At 38.7% G+C, this 16,795-nt stretch overlaps 1 long non-coding RNA gene across 1 annotated transcript in view; it reads right to left on the bottom strand.

Annotated features, from left to right (window-relative positions):
• LOC129411278 (uncharacterized) overlaps nt 1-16,795 on the bottom strand; it is an 81,879-nt gene that overhangs the window by 54,775 nt on the left and 10,309 nt on the right. The window contains exon 2 of the long non-coding RNA XR_008633234.1: nt 16,710-16,767. This is a non-coding gene — a long non-coding RNA (uncharacterized LOC129411278). The remainder of the gene's footprint in view (nt 1-16,709; nt 16,768-16,795) is intronic.

Raw genomic sequence — 16,795 nt, 5'->3', positions numbered from 1 at the left:
TACATCCCTACTATCAATGTCAGCACTATTGATAATTCGTCATTAACATTCCCGGAGGTGTGATGCTAACTGTAAGTTCTGCTCTGTCTGAAACATTTTAAACTTTAATCTGTGCTCTATTTTAAAACAATCTGACCATGAAAAAAATCACTTAGCTGGAACTACAACAGGTCAGCTGATTAAACAAATCTGTCACACATAACATTTTAGTCACTTTCACCTTTTCGCTGAAAATCAAACACCACAAAACCATGAACGCTCATGTTAAATCACAAACTCCTGACAATGTGGTGTTTAAATCCATTATGTGTTTCTTAAAACTTTTTTGGCAGTGTTTGCTAAAGTGTGCATTGTGTGGCCATTGTAACTTCAAAACATTTCACCATTAGAGATACATGTAGAACACCTCCAGTGTAATGTCACTGCAAAGTATCAATTATTATCAGGGATGTAACGATATCCAAATCTCTTGATACGATATTATCTCGATATGCATCTCATGGTACGATATATTTATTGTGATATATTGAAGAGGCTGATAAAATTGTAGATAGATCCCTTTTTTTCTTTTAAAAAACTATTACTTACTTATTACTGTCATAATCTCAAGAATTCAAGTAAAAAACATATTTCTTCATGTTGTCTATGCTGAAATGAATCATGAGATATGTAGTTCCCAGTGTTTATTAGCTATTGCTGCTATAAAACCATGCATTTAAGCAAAGGATTTTGCAATTTTATATATTGTGACAGCCCGCGGTATTATTGTGAGACTTCTGACGATATGATATCACGATATTTTGGTTACTGTCACATCCATAATTATTAATCTAAGGGGGCAATCAATTTTTTGTCAATTTGCTCTTTTCTCTTACCTTTTTGTCCCTATATTTTTTATTAATCTCTCCCCCATTTTTTTGTTCCAAGAATATTTTTGAGATGCCTGTAGAAGCTGCCTGTAACTTTCTATCATGTCATTATCATTTCAGTAGCAAGGATCATTCTCATAACACATCTACTTTGAATGAGCATAGCATTTAAGTTGAGAGGAGAAAGCAAGCAAAAAGTGGGGGCTCCAACCTTAAAAGTACCTCTCCAGATCTCACAGATATTAAAAGAACATTTATATTTAATATCCCTGAATGGCTCCTCTTACCATCTTGCTTATTCTATTTCATATTCTGTATTCGCTGCATGTCTAAATGTGAAAGGTGAAGGTCTGTCCTCTCCTGCTCCTCATCCTCTGCCTGTATTGAACCTCTGACCTCAGGGTACAGGAGCAGTGGACAGTGCCAGCTCCAGTTCAACACCTCACACCCACCGGTTCAAACACAAGGCTTATTTTAGCATCTATTTGTGTTTTTCCTTCAGGTTAAAAATGATTTAAAAGAGCCTTGAATCTGTAGTCTATCAGCACAATGTCCACAAAGCAATCTACACTGACACACTGACATTGATCGAAATAGCTGTCCACCTCACATCAGAAAAAAGTTCACGATATTTAGTAGTTTCTATTTAAAAGTGCTCTATGTAACTTTTCAGGCGAAGGGATCGGCCATCTGCTTGTCTCCATGGAGATGTTATACTGTATTAGATGTTGGATTGCTGGGAATGCTCCACTTTATGGCATTAAACTTATATCTCCATTAAGTCAAGCAGGTGATGCCAACAAGCCAAGATACAGGTCAGATCTGTGGAGAGGCAAGACCACTCATTGTAAAGCATTTTTTCAATGTGTAGTTTTAGCACTAAAACACCTTTAACTGAATACATGCACAGACATGACAGAAAAGCTGTACTGTGGAGCATTTTAGACAAAGTGATAACATCTCTATGGAGAGTAGGGCTGCTCGATTATGGAAAAAATCATTATCACAATTATTTTGGTCAATATTGAAATCATGACTATTCAAAGGATTATTTTTTAGTTATGATGCATTTATTCAGCATTAATTTTTCTCTCTCAAAAAAACACTAATTTTAATTTAAGATAAACTTTCAAATTGTAAATAAATATAGGCTACAAATATCTACCTTAGAGCAGTTTTGTGATGTATAAAACATAAAATGAATAAAATATACTTTGACCTTGAAATGGAAAAACATAAACATATCCAAAATAAACTATATATTCAGCTGTTCTGCAATCTCTATATTTAAAAAAAATAAAATAAATGTAATTATTTATATTAAAAAATATCCCAAAATAAACTTTGCTAAGCTTTAAATCATTTCAACTTGATTATATGAGTTTGAAGATCGTTTGACACACAAATCAAAATTGTGATCAAAATTTGATTAATTGCACAGACATGTAGATGGCAGTAAATTTTTTGTGTGTTCAAGCACACTTAAGAGTCCTGAATCTTGAGTCCTTCTCTCTGACTATTGCACCCCACTGGTACATGTCCTCTTGTGCTAATCCGTAAAGCTCCTCCATGTCTTTAAAGTCCTGACACTGACCCCAGACTCAGTTAGTGCTCGTATTGCCTTCACTATCCACCAAATAAATGTTAAAACTTTCATATGTCAGTCTTTGAAAAGATACAGTTAGTTTTAGAAATAATTAATCTATGTTAGTTTATTCAGAAGCTAACATTTGTTATGCATTTTACTGAAGAATTCAAATGTACCCAAATGTACTTTGTATTGCCTTGTTAATTCAATATTAATATTAATATCAACTAGATTTTGTTTTAATCATTAGAAAACCTATGAAAATATCAAATTTTTTAGTGTAGTGTCCTTAAACTCAAAAATGTTCAGCTCTGACACAAGTCATTACATCTTTGTTAAATTTAATGTTGCGTTAATTTAATTCTGAGTTAATATACAGTAGCTGTTGTCTGCTTTTCACAGGTCTGACATGTTTGAGTTGAGCTACATGCTTGTCTCCATGGAGATAGTTGAGTTTAATGCCATACTGTGGAACATACCAGACCAAGCAATAACATCTCCACCAATAGAAAAGCTACAGCACTTCTTTAAAATATTCAAAACCAAATATTCTCTGTATTATTACTGTAACAAAACACAATAATTTGAACTGTCTGCCTTAGCAATTGGCCTTGGGAGATGAGAGGTTGTACATTTGTTTTGGTGTGACCGCCCTATCAGCTCCATTGTCCTCTGGGTGCTTGTTCTGGCCTGTCCCCATCATTTTCCTAAGCGCACTAACCTTTCTCTGCGCGTTGTGATAATGGCGGGTTTAATGTCACTGCGTTCACCGGGGTCGGACGGGGAAAGCAGGAATTACACAAAGGATTAAATGGAATAATTATCCGCTGTACAATTATAAGTGACATGAGGAGGACAGAAGAGGCTGATAGGACTGAGCCTATCACAATAGATGGATTACAGGTGCAAGTAAGGCTAGTTATTACTACCCTTAATGCTACTGATTTTCAAATTATGTGCCGAAATTAGCTTCATTGCATATTAACAGATTATTCAGAGTTTCTTTCGATGTGCGAGAGTAACTGGAGTGTTCAGAATGGTTGTCTAATGTTTCATGAAGGTAGGTTAGTCCATTCAACCTATGGGAGATATACTGTAATTTGCATATTTTCAATACTTTTGTTGTACTTTTTTGGATTTCCAAGACGCTCCTAGGCCACAAGTTTTAGAACACCCTAATTTTTCCAGTTATTTATTGCAATTCAAGTCCTGCAAGTCCAATGAAGAGCTTAAAATGGTACAAAGGTAAATACTGAAAAGCCGGGGGTTAAGAAAAGATAAAATATAACAAAACACAAGTCCAAGCTCTGCCAAAACTACCTCAGGAAAAAAGAATAAGATGGTAAACTTGAAAACATGGAATGTCCCGCACAGTCTCCAGACTTAAACCCCATCGAGCTGGATTTGGGATCAACGGGAATGGGAAGAGTGAAAGCGAAGCAACCTACAAGTGCCACACATTTATGGGAACTTCTGCAACAAACTTGGGAAGAACTTTCTGAAGAATATTTGATTTCTATTGAAAAAGGAATGCCACGAGTGTGTTCAGCTGTTATATCTGCTAAAGGTGGAACACTTTCATGAATCAAAAGTTTAGAACAGTTTTGGTCAACAGTAAAAAAAAAAAGAAAAAGTGTGGTGTTCTAAAACTTTTGAGTAGTAGTGTAGTTCATCCAGTGTGTTCTTCCATAAATTCCCACACTAGAATTGAGTGGTTCTTGATGTAAAGTGCCTTTAGAAGTGGAAAAGTAAATTTGACCATTCTACAGTGACGAAGTAGCATGAAGTCTGGTCAGAAAATGCTGATTTTTTTACTGGAAAAAAGTAAGTACTGCCTTTATTTGTCTGTTATCATGGCAGTATTTTGCTTGTGCCAACTACATTTTCAGTGAATGTATTTCTGTTCTACTCACAGCACAAACACAACAATTTATTTTTGTATTTTAAATTGACAAGGAAAAACAGTATATTAATGTTGTGATGACAGTTGAAATCCTGACAGAAATTCCCCTCCATTTAAACTATAGCATGTGCAAATGGTCCACCGACAGTTTCCAGTGTTGATGTGTTGATTACAGCTATGCTACAGTACGTCAGTGAGAGACTGATGAGTAACGCCCTCAAGCTGAATCTAAACATGCGCGGGGAGAGGGCTGAGGAGCTGTATGCTTTTGTTATTGCTGACACATTTGAATGACACCATGGCATTGGCGACAGCAATAAATGGCTTTGGATGTGGTGAAAGATAGAGAGGAGAGGTGAATAACTTAAGCCTCGAGACGTATTGAGAAGAAAGGATGGCTGAATGGGTGGAAGACGAGTGGAAAATGTGCGCACCGAAGCGTAAAATTAGCAATTACGCAGGGTGTCATCAGTAATGACTATTTCAGTGCACATATAGAGGGTTAATGTCCAGCAGTCAGACTGTAATTCACCAGTTACACCTGTGTTCCATCACTCGGTCAGAAGAGGCTGCCCAGCCCTCACACTCTCTGCCCAGGCCTTTGTCAGCCAACAAGTCCACCATCTGCTGGGAACGCTTTCAGAGGCGATTTATGTTTTAAGACCCATATGCTGACCTTGGTGCGAAAAGAACAAATTTGCTCGAAATGACTGCTGCCTCCGAGTGAGTCAGTCTGTTTAGATCGGAGATTTTTCAATTGAAACAAGCGCCACAACTGAGTTAGAGCGAAAGTGTTAAATGAGATTTCACTTCAAATTTGCACTCTGAAAAACAGAACTGAATTTGCCCATTGATTTTTTCAGCTTATGTCATCAACATTCCCCGAGGGTGTGATGCTAACTGAGGTACTACTCTATCTGAAGTTGTTACGCAAATTAGATTCTAATCTGAGCCTTGATTAGAGTTACACAGTTAGACCATAAATAGCTGATTTAGCGAGAACTACAACACGTGATCTGATGTGTGCTGTTAAACAAGTCTGTCAGATATCAAATTATAGTACCAGTAGATAGAGACATGCACATCTAACAAATTCCAACTGCGTACTGGGTCCAAAAACAAAAACTGTGCAAAAGAAGAAAGAGATCCGCACTGCAGTTCTTTGAAGCTCCCAAATTTTTATTTCTGTGGCACCACAATGTGATGATTCGGGTCAAGCTCTTCTTCAGACATGACTGAATGACTATCTGAAGAAGAGCTTGACCCGAAACGTCCTATTGTGTTGTCACTGAAAAAAAAATTTGGGAGCTTCAGAGACCTGCAACGTGGATCGCTTTCTTTTTTTAGACATCAAATTACAGTCACAAGCTACAGTCATCCAACAGTTTTTCAGTTAGTCACGCTCACCTTTTTGTTAAAAATCAAACACCAAAATAGGGTCTGAACACTGATCACAGGCTTATGAAAATATGTTGTTTAAATCCATTTGGCATTTTATCTTGCATTTTCAGACTATTTTAAAACTTTTTTGGCTGTGTTTGTTAATATGTGCATTGTGTCACCATGGTAACTTCTATACATTCCGTCATAGACATACATGTAGAACACACACACCATGTTGCCAATATTAGACTTTTACTGTCCATGGATTTTATCATAATGAAATATTAGGAGGACTGTTGCCATAGTAATTAACCATTCAAAATAAAATATATCTTTAGAACGAAACCTGAAACCCATGAACTGCACTTCATGACTAATGGCATCAGAAATGAGAACATATTATGATCAGGGAGTTGTGGAATAAATATCCTATACCTCAAACATTTGCAAATGAAGTTGACTCAGTGAGCATACATTTGGGCATTGCAGCTTGGCTTTAATTGCACAGGAAATTGCTTGTACAATTGGTCGGATAGTCTAGTACCTTTTCAATAGTCAAAAGTGCTGGGATTTACTGTCCTGTCTCCAACAAAAACTTAATCAACCTTGTCACTTGAATCTAATTATAATTTACATATTTGTTTTGGTGCATTGTTTATCGGCTCCCTGGAAATACAGAGCGTTCCATGGGCGTTTGGAAAGTGACATCTTCATTGCTCTAAACATCTTTGTTTCTGGCAAACCTGTCTGCAGAAATAGTCCCGCTCATTTGCTTTGATTATTCCAGCACTCTCATAAAAAATAACCATCTGTCCTTGATTTCCAGAGGAAGCGCTTTTTAAAATCCCAGCGCTTTCATTCATCACCATGATGTCACATCTATCACTGCGGCGATGAGAATACAAATGAGCTGGATGCACGTTCACTGGTTCGCTGTAAATAATTTACTGTTTTGTTTTATTGGAAACAGAGACAACATTATTTTGTTCTAGGACTCCCCTTGGCCAAGGTCTGCAGACACATTCATTCAAAACGATACTGAGAAACTGTCCCATTGGCTACGGTTTTACGGTGCACTATCACAGAAGGGAGGACCCTCCAGTGGCATGAACACACCCACACAAGAGCCACAGCTCTTGTGCTCTACACAGGTTCAGGCTTCACTGACTTCACCACTACTTTAAGAAACAAAGTCAGTGTGTGAAGGTTTGGGAACCATCAGACTCAGTTTGATCACAAAGCATACTGTATAGCAGACAACTTGTGTGGCTTTGATGCGTCTAGGCAAACGTCCAGTTACATTTCCTCTCTTGTCCCTTCTTTTTTTTGACCCCATAAGTCTTTCATTTTATGTTGAGATGAATTTGAAAAGGCTGCCTGGCACTGCACGCCTTCAGTCATTTCAAGTGCAACTTTGACCGTTAATTCTGGTGCCCGGTTCACAGGCAGTGCTGATTATAAAAGCTTTAATTGCTGCCTTTAATTACCCAAGCATCGCCGGTGGAGTGACAGTTTTAGAACTCTCCACTTTCTGCCCCTTTAAACTTGCCAGCGAGTCGTAATCCTGTTGGGAGGGTGACATAGTGGAATTGGCTGAAGCCACTTACTTTTCAATAGTGCACCGACCATCTAATCAAACCTTATGAACTAAAGCCCAGGCCGCTCCATTGGGGCTGGCTCCAGCGGCCAATCGGCAGTGCAGTTACCTCGGGCTGCTGTAGCTCCTGAGGCCTTGGTGATGAGTGCCACAGAGAGCACTGCACTGTGAGAAGATTTTTCTCTGTATTCCAGTTGCTTTGGGGCACTTGCAAACTAATTTTCTTCCTCCAGTATTACAATAAAAAAGCACTACGTAACTTTTCTTTTGGAGGGTCTGTCACCTACTTGTCTCCATGTAGATGCAATTGCTTTGTCTGGAATGTTTCACAGAGCACCATTAAATCTCCATGGAGACAAGCTGCAGACAGATCTGTGGAACAACCTTGTTCACAGCGAGGAGGTATTTTGAAAAACATGAAAGTTTAATTTAACACTATAAATGACAGACAAATAATGCAAAACTGAGAAGCATTCCAAACAAAGCAACAAGAGCTCCACAGAGACAAGCAGGTGGTGGACCATTCACCAGAAAAGTTACACGGTGTACCTTTAAGTTAATGCTGCATATTGCAAACAAAGCTAAGAAGCACAAAGAAAGAAAAACTGTATGACATTCCACACTAGAGATGTTTGTCTGGATATGAAAAGATGAAATCAATACACACGTCAAAAGAAATGCGTATATGCGTATTGGCAACAAAGCAGAGGACAATTCTACGTATTGTGGGAGTTTTATAAAGTTGGCAATCTTGTGCGAACAAAAGAGTACTGAAACAGCCAATTAAAACTAAACAATATCGAACGCAATAAAATGACTCAGTTGTTGTGTGCTCAATGTGTTTCATTGTCATGGAAACTAAAAGGATTAGTTCTTGCTTCAGTTCATATATTCAGAAAGTCTAGTTTTTTAATTTCTTTGATAGTCTGCTATAGATAGAAGACATATACATTGCTAGCTCAATCTTATATACAGTTCTCTGCTCAATTATGTGATTTTTCTGGAAGGTTAAAAGGAACTTCTAAAAAACAACCGGCTGAGAGAAAGGAAAGCATACCAGGTTGGGCTCATTCATGTTTTCTGTGTACCCATGACACAAAATTTTCATGGAAATGCTATAAAACGAAATTTTATTCTTTTAGATTCTTAGAACTTAATCCAAGCGCTTTGCCCAAGTCTCCTGGTGCATTGGACTTTCATTTAGAGTGGTCTTGACTACACCAGTGTCACATAGTAAAACCTCTCTGCTGAACCTCCATTTCCTGCTCTTGTTTTTGGGGCCTTTTTTTCCAAGTGCCACTGACAGATCTCTGGTTCTCTCTCCCTGTGTAGCCCAAAGCAGCCACAGGACCAGAACTATCCACCCGAAGAAAATCAATTTGTCTACCTCTGACTGGTGCTGCACATCCTTCACTTCCAGCGCTGGCCAGCTTGTTCATTTACAGAAATGGCTTGAGTTGGCCTCAAGCATGTGGTACAAGCCGCCACTGTCAGCGGGCTAACAACCATTTAACAAAGGAAGAAAAGAGAGGGAGAGGCTATCCACTCCCCAAATCTCATCTTTTGTCTGTTCATTGGTTTATAATGAAATAGATGATTAGTTTCATCTGGAATAAAGCCTTGACCACTATGTGAAATGTACACTGACAAACTGCACTGTATTTATTTCTAAAACTTTACTTTACTTTAATTAAAATAAAGGAACCTGGTCTTGGCTTGGATGTTAACAGATACTTTGCAGTGACATCTTGCTGGGGGTGTTCTAAATGTTCAGTAGAAATAATGTAGTGTTGTAATAATGGCTACAGCAGATACCAGGAAAAACAACAGACATCCCAGTCCAGAAAAGTGTGGTGCTGGAAACAACAAATATACTCCTCTCAGGCTCCCAGGCCTCTGGTAGAGGACCCGAGCTGGATGAGGGTGAGAGAGACCAACCATCGTGGAAGGTGAGAAACACACGCACATTATATATGTTTAAAGTATTTATATATATATATATATATATATATATATATATATATATATATATATATATATATATATATATGTGTGTTTAAAGTTAATGAAAGCACAAAGACATTTTTGGAGTGTGGCTCGATTATTAAAGAAATGTTTTTTTGTTTTTTTTTATCTGTAAAAGGAGCAGGGTAAGGCAAATAATGGTTGGAATATGTATTTATGTTAATTGTCAGATTTGTTGTTGTTGTTCTCTTTGAATTGAACCCAACACAATAACAGCGTGAGCAATAAATAAATTAAAAAATAAATATTAAATAAATAAAATGGATCCGTGATCAATACGAGCGTTCATGGTCCTGTTTAGCTGAGCGTGACTAATTGAAAAACTAATCCTAGCCAGCTTGTGACTAATTATGTGTGAGAGACTTGTTTAACAGCACAAATCAGCTCACTTGTTTTACTTCCAACAGAGTCAGTTCTTTCTGGACACTTTGAATTGCTAATGGTTAGAGATATTTAAAATGTTGTAACCAGATGACATTTTAAGGAACATAACAGTATAAAAATTAAATTACAGTTAATGACAAAATGCAGAGTGTAACCTTCCTCCACCAGCATAAACTGTCCCTGGCCAATTCTTTCATCACTACAACAGACACAAATAGAAAATCTGTTATCCACTTGTCAATGATGCCTCATTTGTGTCAGTGAAACATAAAACTCTTGTGAAAACATAAAAGGCAAAAAAAATACTTTAGTTTTCTGCATACCCAATATGAGCAGAGAAGAGCTAGTCCAAGTTAAACAGGCACCTCTGGCATCATCACTTTCCTGGTAAAATATTCTATTATTTTGAGCTCTTTGCCACACACCCCGCTGAGACAGGACCGGCGTGTCACGTATGAGAAGCAAAGTGTTTGTTTGATAGGACCTCCTGCTCTGAAAATGGATCTGGAGAAGAGGGAAAATTACACTCAATTATAGTTGTTCCAAACCGCAAATGAAGTTCTGCAACTGACAGACGAAAAAGTGACAGGCCTGTTAATGTCTCGAAGGGTCTGCTAAAAATCCAACATGGAAACGATTTTTATGGCGCCACAGCTGAAGCGACTAAAGTGAGCTGAAGTGAGTTGTTAGGGATCATCAAAATGCGCGTAGAAGATCCATGCGGTCTTCAGTTCTTCAGTGAACAAATGCAGTATATGAAAAGTGTTGGGTACTTTAATTTGGAGGTATTCAGAATAGAGATAGATACTTTTCAGAAATTAAAGGAATAGGCTGTAGTGCTGAAAAATGAAAAAATAAAATAAAATAAATAAATAAATACTGAAGGTGAGGGTGAGTGCATTTGCTCCTCCTATAATCAGTGATAAATGAATGTATCACAAATGTTGCAACAAACAAAGTTCTTTTAATCCTGCTGTATTTTTTTATACTTCCACTTAAATAGTACAACTCATGGCTATAGTGTTAAGAATACACTCTGATTAGGAGTACTTTACAAAATACATTTTAAAGGCTCGGTACCATGGACCATATAAAGAAGTGACCTATGCGAGTGTGACATCACCCATAACATACGGCTCTGCTCAAATGAACCAGGAAGTGTGCGTTAGCAGGCTAGTTATTGTTACAGGGTTCCCATTCTTTTTCACTGACAAAATTTCAACTTTTCCATGACTTTTTCATGACCTAAAGTGAATTTTCCATGACTTTACGGCACCCAACATGTGTAGAATTTGGCTTATAGGGCTAAATATGAAATGTTAACCCTTTCCACTCACCTTATGGTTTGGTATTATAGTTTTTTAACATTCAAAATACTGTCAGTGCATTTATTGGCATCTCTTTTGAATATACTAAAAAGATATGAAAAAGATACTAAAATTCCATGACTTTTCCAGGCCTGGAAAATTACATTACCATCAATGTCCATGCTCCATGACATTTCCAGAATTTCCATGCGAACCCTGTTGTTAGCTTTACACGCTGGGAAGGGGAACCATCATCATCAACATTTCAGCTTTTAAAGGTTGAATTTAATATTATAAATATTATGAAAATTGCACAAAAATTAAATAATAAGAAATTATTAAAATAATAATTGATTTTTTTTTTTTATCTGACTGGGCGTGAGCGCTCATGTGGTATCAGTCAGATGATGGTTAGGTTTTGTTGGTTTAGGTTAGTTTATTTTCCATTTGTAGTTAAAAACCACATTGGTAAAACATGTGATGATGAATTGTGTCGAAACTATCAGTGTGTTTTTAGATTGTCAACACTGTTTCCACCCGCATTAAAAACTGATTGGCAAACCATGCATCTGCAGCTCGCTCTGCCTCACGTGCACCTCTGCAGGTGTGCATAGGGGTGGAAAGGCTGAGTACATTTGCTTTGGAATTTTTACTTACATCACTAGTTATATATTTCAAATAAGAGTCTGAAGGCCTAGGTCTGGAGGACATGGTTCACCACTGGTATTAAGTATTTGGTAAGATGAACACTTGAGTATGAAGGATACATAAACACAGATAAAATCCCATTTGACAAACTGAGCATAACAGGCACAATGTGACATTGGCACCAACACAGTTAAGAACGCTGCCTCCCATCTTAATCCACGCTCTAAATATGAAGTCTTAACTAAATCTCAGTAGTTTATCAGATCGCAGATACTTGAGCTGAAAAGTGCTGGAGCTAGCGACTTTTCATCCCCATTGGCCCTCATGTATTTGGGCGCCACCTTCACTGCTGACACCAGTATTGGCACTCTCACTTTTCTCTCTCTCTACTCCTCTTTCACTCTCTCTCAGCCAACCATTTCTCCGTCAGTATTATCATGGTCTACTGCCCCCCATCTCCTGCGGGGATTAGCAGGCTAAACGCGATGGGGAGAGGCTCGCGGAGATCCTAATTCTATCAGTGATTGAAGCCAGTATCGGCCCCAAAGCTCCCCAACTGGACCAGCAGGAGTTCTGAGGCACCACGCCGAGTCGGAGTGACCTCAAAACTGACATTGCGGCGACCTTCAGCGGGACGTGGTGATTTGGTGAACGTGCTGGAAAAGTGAGATAAGGTTTGAGATTAGCGCTGAAGACTCCATGTGTACAACAGATTAAGGAGGACTTCACGCCGGAGATGGAGAGGCTGGTGGGCAGTTTGCATGTGATTTAGTCCGGATTACATAAAGATTCCATTTGTCACAGGCTACCACTTCTGGGCAGGTGAAGTTGAACAAGGGGAGAGGGATGTTTAATCAGCTTAATGCGAAAACACCATTAGGGCCTTCCATCTCACGTACTGGGGTATGTTTAAGTCTCATTAGCAGTGTATGGAAGTTGGTCAGAAATATTGGAGGTCAAACAAAACAAGAGTGATGCAGTGAGAATATAAACTAAAACATATACAGTGCAAAAAATGGAATATAAAAGTGCACTATGTAACTTTTCAGATGGAGGTTGTCTTATCTGCTTGTCTCAAGGAAGATAATATTAGTTTGCATGGAAGATTTGATAGTATGGCATTAACCTGTCTGACTATGTTCATGGAAACAAGCATGTCATGCCTATGGTGACCAGATTTTCAAAATAAAAAACTATGACATCCTTGGTTTATGGTGGTTGGTAATAATGAAATTGTCAAACAAGTGCGCAATTAAGGAAAATTGTTCTGCACTCGGCACTAATGTGAATAAGTATAGTCACATTTTCTTTGTGTTTTGGTCGTTTTTATGCAGCTTTTTTTGTATTTTACCTAAACAAATTTCAATTTATGCCTCTCTTTACTGTTGGCAGGGATCAGATTGGTCAAAAATAGCGACACCTGGGACATTTCTTGAATAAAACTGCGACAAATCACTGGTTTTGGTTAAATCTGCTGGGACAGGGGACACAGGCCTCAAAACTGGGACTGTCCCGAGTAAATAGAGACATCTAGTCATCCTGGTCATGCCCCCAGGTCAGTTCACAGGTCAGATCTGTGGAAAGGAGAACCTTACTCAGTTAGAATGCATGTCTTTCAGCATTCCAGGCAAAGCAATATCAGCTTCATCGAGACAAGCACGTGGCAGATCCCTCACCAGTAAAAAAAACAGGTACAACTGACCTATCCTCTGGTTAGGCACCCCTGAGCAAGACCTAGAAAAGGCTCCCCACAGTGCTGTAGTGGCCCTTACCACTGAAATATAAATAACCATTTTCCCCATGGGATCAATGCAGTTTATGTTAACTGGGTTTAACAGGTTTTGTGATTTGTGTAAACTTTTTAGTATGGACCGCCTGCCAAATGCACACACTAAAAGAACATGCAATTCTTTGTGGGAAAAGCTTTTACTCTGAGGATCTATAGGTCTGATACTGTCACTGCCCATTTTGACTTTGTACAGTACACTTTTTATTACTTCTTTTGAACATTGCACTGCATGTCTTCTCTCTTCCAAATACAAGTCAGACTAACAGCCCAATCAATACTATTACAGAAAATGTGAGGTCATGCTTAGTAGTCATTGGGCCCTTGAGAATTGTAATCTGGGGAAATTGGACACCATGTCTACACCGACCTGAAACATGAAATCGAAGGACAGACTCAGATAGCACAACATTCTGTGTAGATTCTTAGCAGTTATTTTGTAAAAGGGAAAAATACTCTTTTTAAAGGGCCAGGATTACACAAAATGACTCTTGTGAGCTTGAAGCCATGTTATAATGTGGTTACCGCCTCAAAAACATACCTGGAGGCTGTAGCTGTGTTTTGTTTCATTCACACATGTCTGAGAAACCCTTTATTATTAGTTTGTCTACATCTCCAAAGCTCAAAATGTCACCTTGTGATGTCATGGAGCAGTTGTTTTAAAGTTAACAGCCCCTTTTGCTTTTAGTTCTGTAGAGACTGGCTGAAATCATCAAATGATTCTAGTGAGGATGTATGGAGTTTAGAACCATAGTGGAGCACGTCCTGTATTACCATTTAAACATACCAGCTTGTCAAAGCCTGATCTCGTCAGATCTCAGAAGCTGGTTAGTACTTGGATGGGAGACCACTGGGACAATCAGGTGCCACATGGTCCTTAGACAAGGTACTTCACCCACATTGCCTAGTATGAAAGTGTTGTGTGTGTGAGTAATGCTGGTGGTTGGCACAGGTTGGCAGCCTCGCTTCAGTCAGTCTGACCCAGGGCAGCTGTGGCTACAACAGATTGCCACCACTGGGTATGGAGGGGACAAATAATGCTCTGTAAAGTGTTTTGAGTTTCTAGAAAAGCGCTATATAAAACTCATTATTATTATTACATCCCATGCAGAATATGCAAGATTTGTGTGTTAAGCGTGTGAACTGTGGGTATGTTTTTGATGAGGAAACAACATTATAACATCAGATCAGACAGTAGCATTGTATGGCTGCTTAAAATAGTGCTACACACTTAGTAGCAGACACCATACAGCGAATGTAAACTAAAAATAATTGGCATTTAACAGACACTTGTAATCATTTCATTAAACCATGCGCTCCTATTGTCGCTCTGTGGCTCTGCGCACCACCAGCACCAGCGAGGCTTCTGGGCAACAGTAAGCCTCTCATTAAAGATTGTCCCTTTTCACGTTCCATTTGTCTTGCGTTGCCTTGGCCAAGCTGAAAACATGCCCGGGCCATTCTCATCACTCAAGTCCTCGGTGTGGTACGGCTGGCAAAATGGCAGCTTTTCAAGGGCACTCTGAAACAAACCATTTTTATACCATGTTTTCTCCTTCCGACACAAAGCAGCGCCTCTTCACCTGTCAACATGATTATGCCAAGCCAGTTTTTCTTGCCCTGCTTCGGAAAAGGAGACAAAGTTTCCCACATGGAACTCTGGGAAGTCTTGAGATTCCGAACAAAAAGGGGGTCTACAATGCGCAATGGATTACCTCATTCCCTTTGCGTCCTCAAGTGGCCAGCCATTCTGTCTCCCACTTCTGCTAAACAAGGACTTGGAGAATTCGTGAAGAGGTAGATTGGAGGAGAGGAAGAGCAAATAGCAAAGTGGCTTGTGGGAATAAAAGGTGCAAGGTTGTATGCAAAAGAAGAGAATTTGATGTTTAGCATTGGGCCATGTTTATGATAGGGAAGAGTAGGGCAATTAGCCCAGGAGAGAGAGATTCACACAGGAACCAGTAACCCAGAGTGAACCTCCTGCAGTTTTTCAAGGTAAACCACCTCAAACTAAAAATACAACGTGCATGTAAGATTGTGATTGAGCCTTTTACAAGTCCAACAGAAACTTTTGTAAACTTTTCACCTTTTAATTGACCACACCATTGCACACAGACACTCAACAAGCAACCAACACTATGTGACATTAACCCCGTTATACAGTATGACCTAAACCACAAAGCCCCAGACACAGGTACAGTTAGCTGTAGCTGTAGAAGTGCAATATTATTTTCATGCATACCACTGTATTTTAGCTTGTCTCCTCCGGGAAAACAATTATAAAATTCACCTAAACATTTTCTTCTTTAGCTTTGTATGTATAATTAAAAGGTGCACTACATAACTTAAAGCAGAGGTCACCAAACTTTTTTCTCTGGGGGCCACATTATCGTTCCTGACCGTAATGGGGGTCAGGGTCGGGTCGGCCGTATAACAATAGTATGACCCTGACGATGCAGATTATATTCTTTGAAAAACGCCACACTTTCTTTACATATCAGACAAACTGCACGCTCCTTACACTGAATAACAAAATAATCGGTCTTCTACCGTTCTTTGAAAACTCTGCACTCTATGTCAACTTTTTGTACTTTAACACTCGCCATTTTGCTGTCCTTAACTGCACTTCAGTACTTTGTGTGTGCGTTGACTGTCACTGTTTGATCTCGAGCTTGTCAGATGATGAAAATTTGGCGGCAAATTCGGCAGCAAATGTAAATACGTCATATAATTATTTAAATATAAATGTCATCTTTTCATTGAAAAAAATCAACAAAATGCAAGATGCAGATGTGTTACTATTTGCCAAAAAGTAATTTAAAAAAAATAGGCCATGGCAACTTTTGAAGATTGCCTCATAGGGCCAGTTCAAGTGGTGGGGGGCAGAGGGGCTTGGGGACCGGTCAAAGGGGTGTGGAGGGCTGGAGTCGGCCCATGAGCCTTAAGTTTGATGACCCCTGATTTAAAGGGTTCATCACCATAGAGATAGTTTTTTCTGGAATGTTCCACAGCATGTCCTTGAACTTTGTTATTAAATAGGCCAAGTTACTGGTTAGATCTGTGAAGAGGGTATTAAAGGTATAAGGTTGTATGCAAATGGTGAGAGTTAGATGTTTAGTACTGGGTCACATCACAGAACTATGAAACTATGAGAATATGATCAGTAAAAAAAAAAATGCAGTTCCTGTGGTTTTACATTATTATTATTTCTTTGCTTACCTTAGATTAGATTGTCTCCAGGGTAATCATAATAAGTCATCAACTCCACCTCCAGATTCTGTAAAGATCACGTTAAGTCATTAATT

Source organism: Boleophthalmus pectinirostris, unplaced genomic scaffold (assembly GCF_026225935.1).
Source record: "Boleophthalmus pectinirostris isolate CB_2022bp ecotype Guang Dong unplaced genomic scaffold, ASM2622593v1 HiC_scaffold_4, whole genome shotgun sequence".
NCBI lineage: Eukaryota > Metazoa > Chordata > Actinopteri > Gobiiformes > Gobiidae > Boleophthalmus > Boleophthalmus pectinirostris.
The sequence above is the reverse complement of the archived record's forward strand: the minus strand, read 5'-3'. Positions and strand labels throughout refer to the sequence as shown.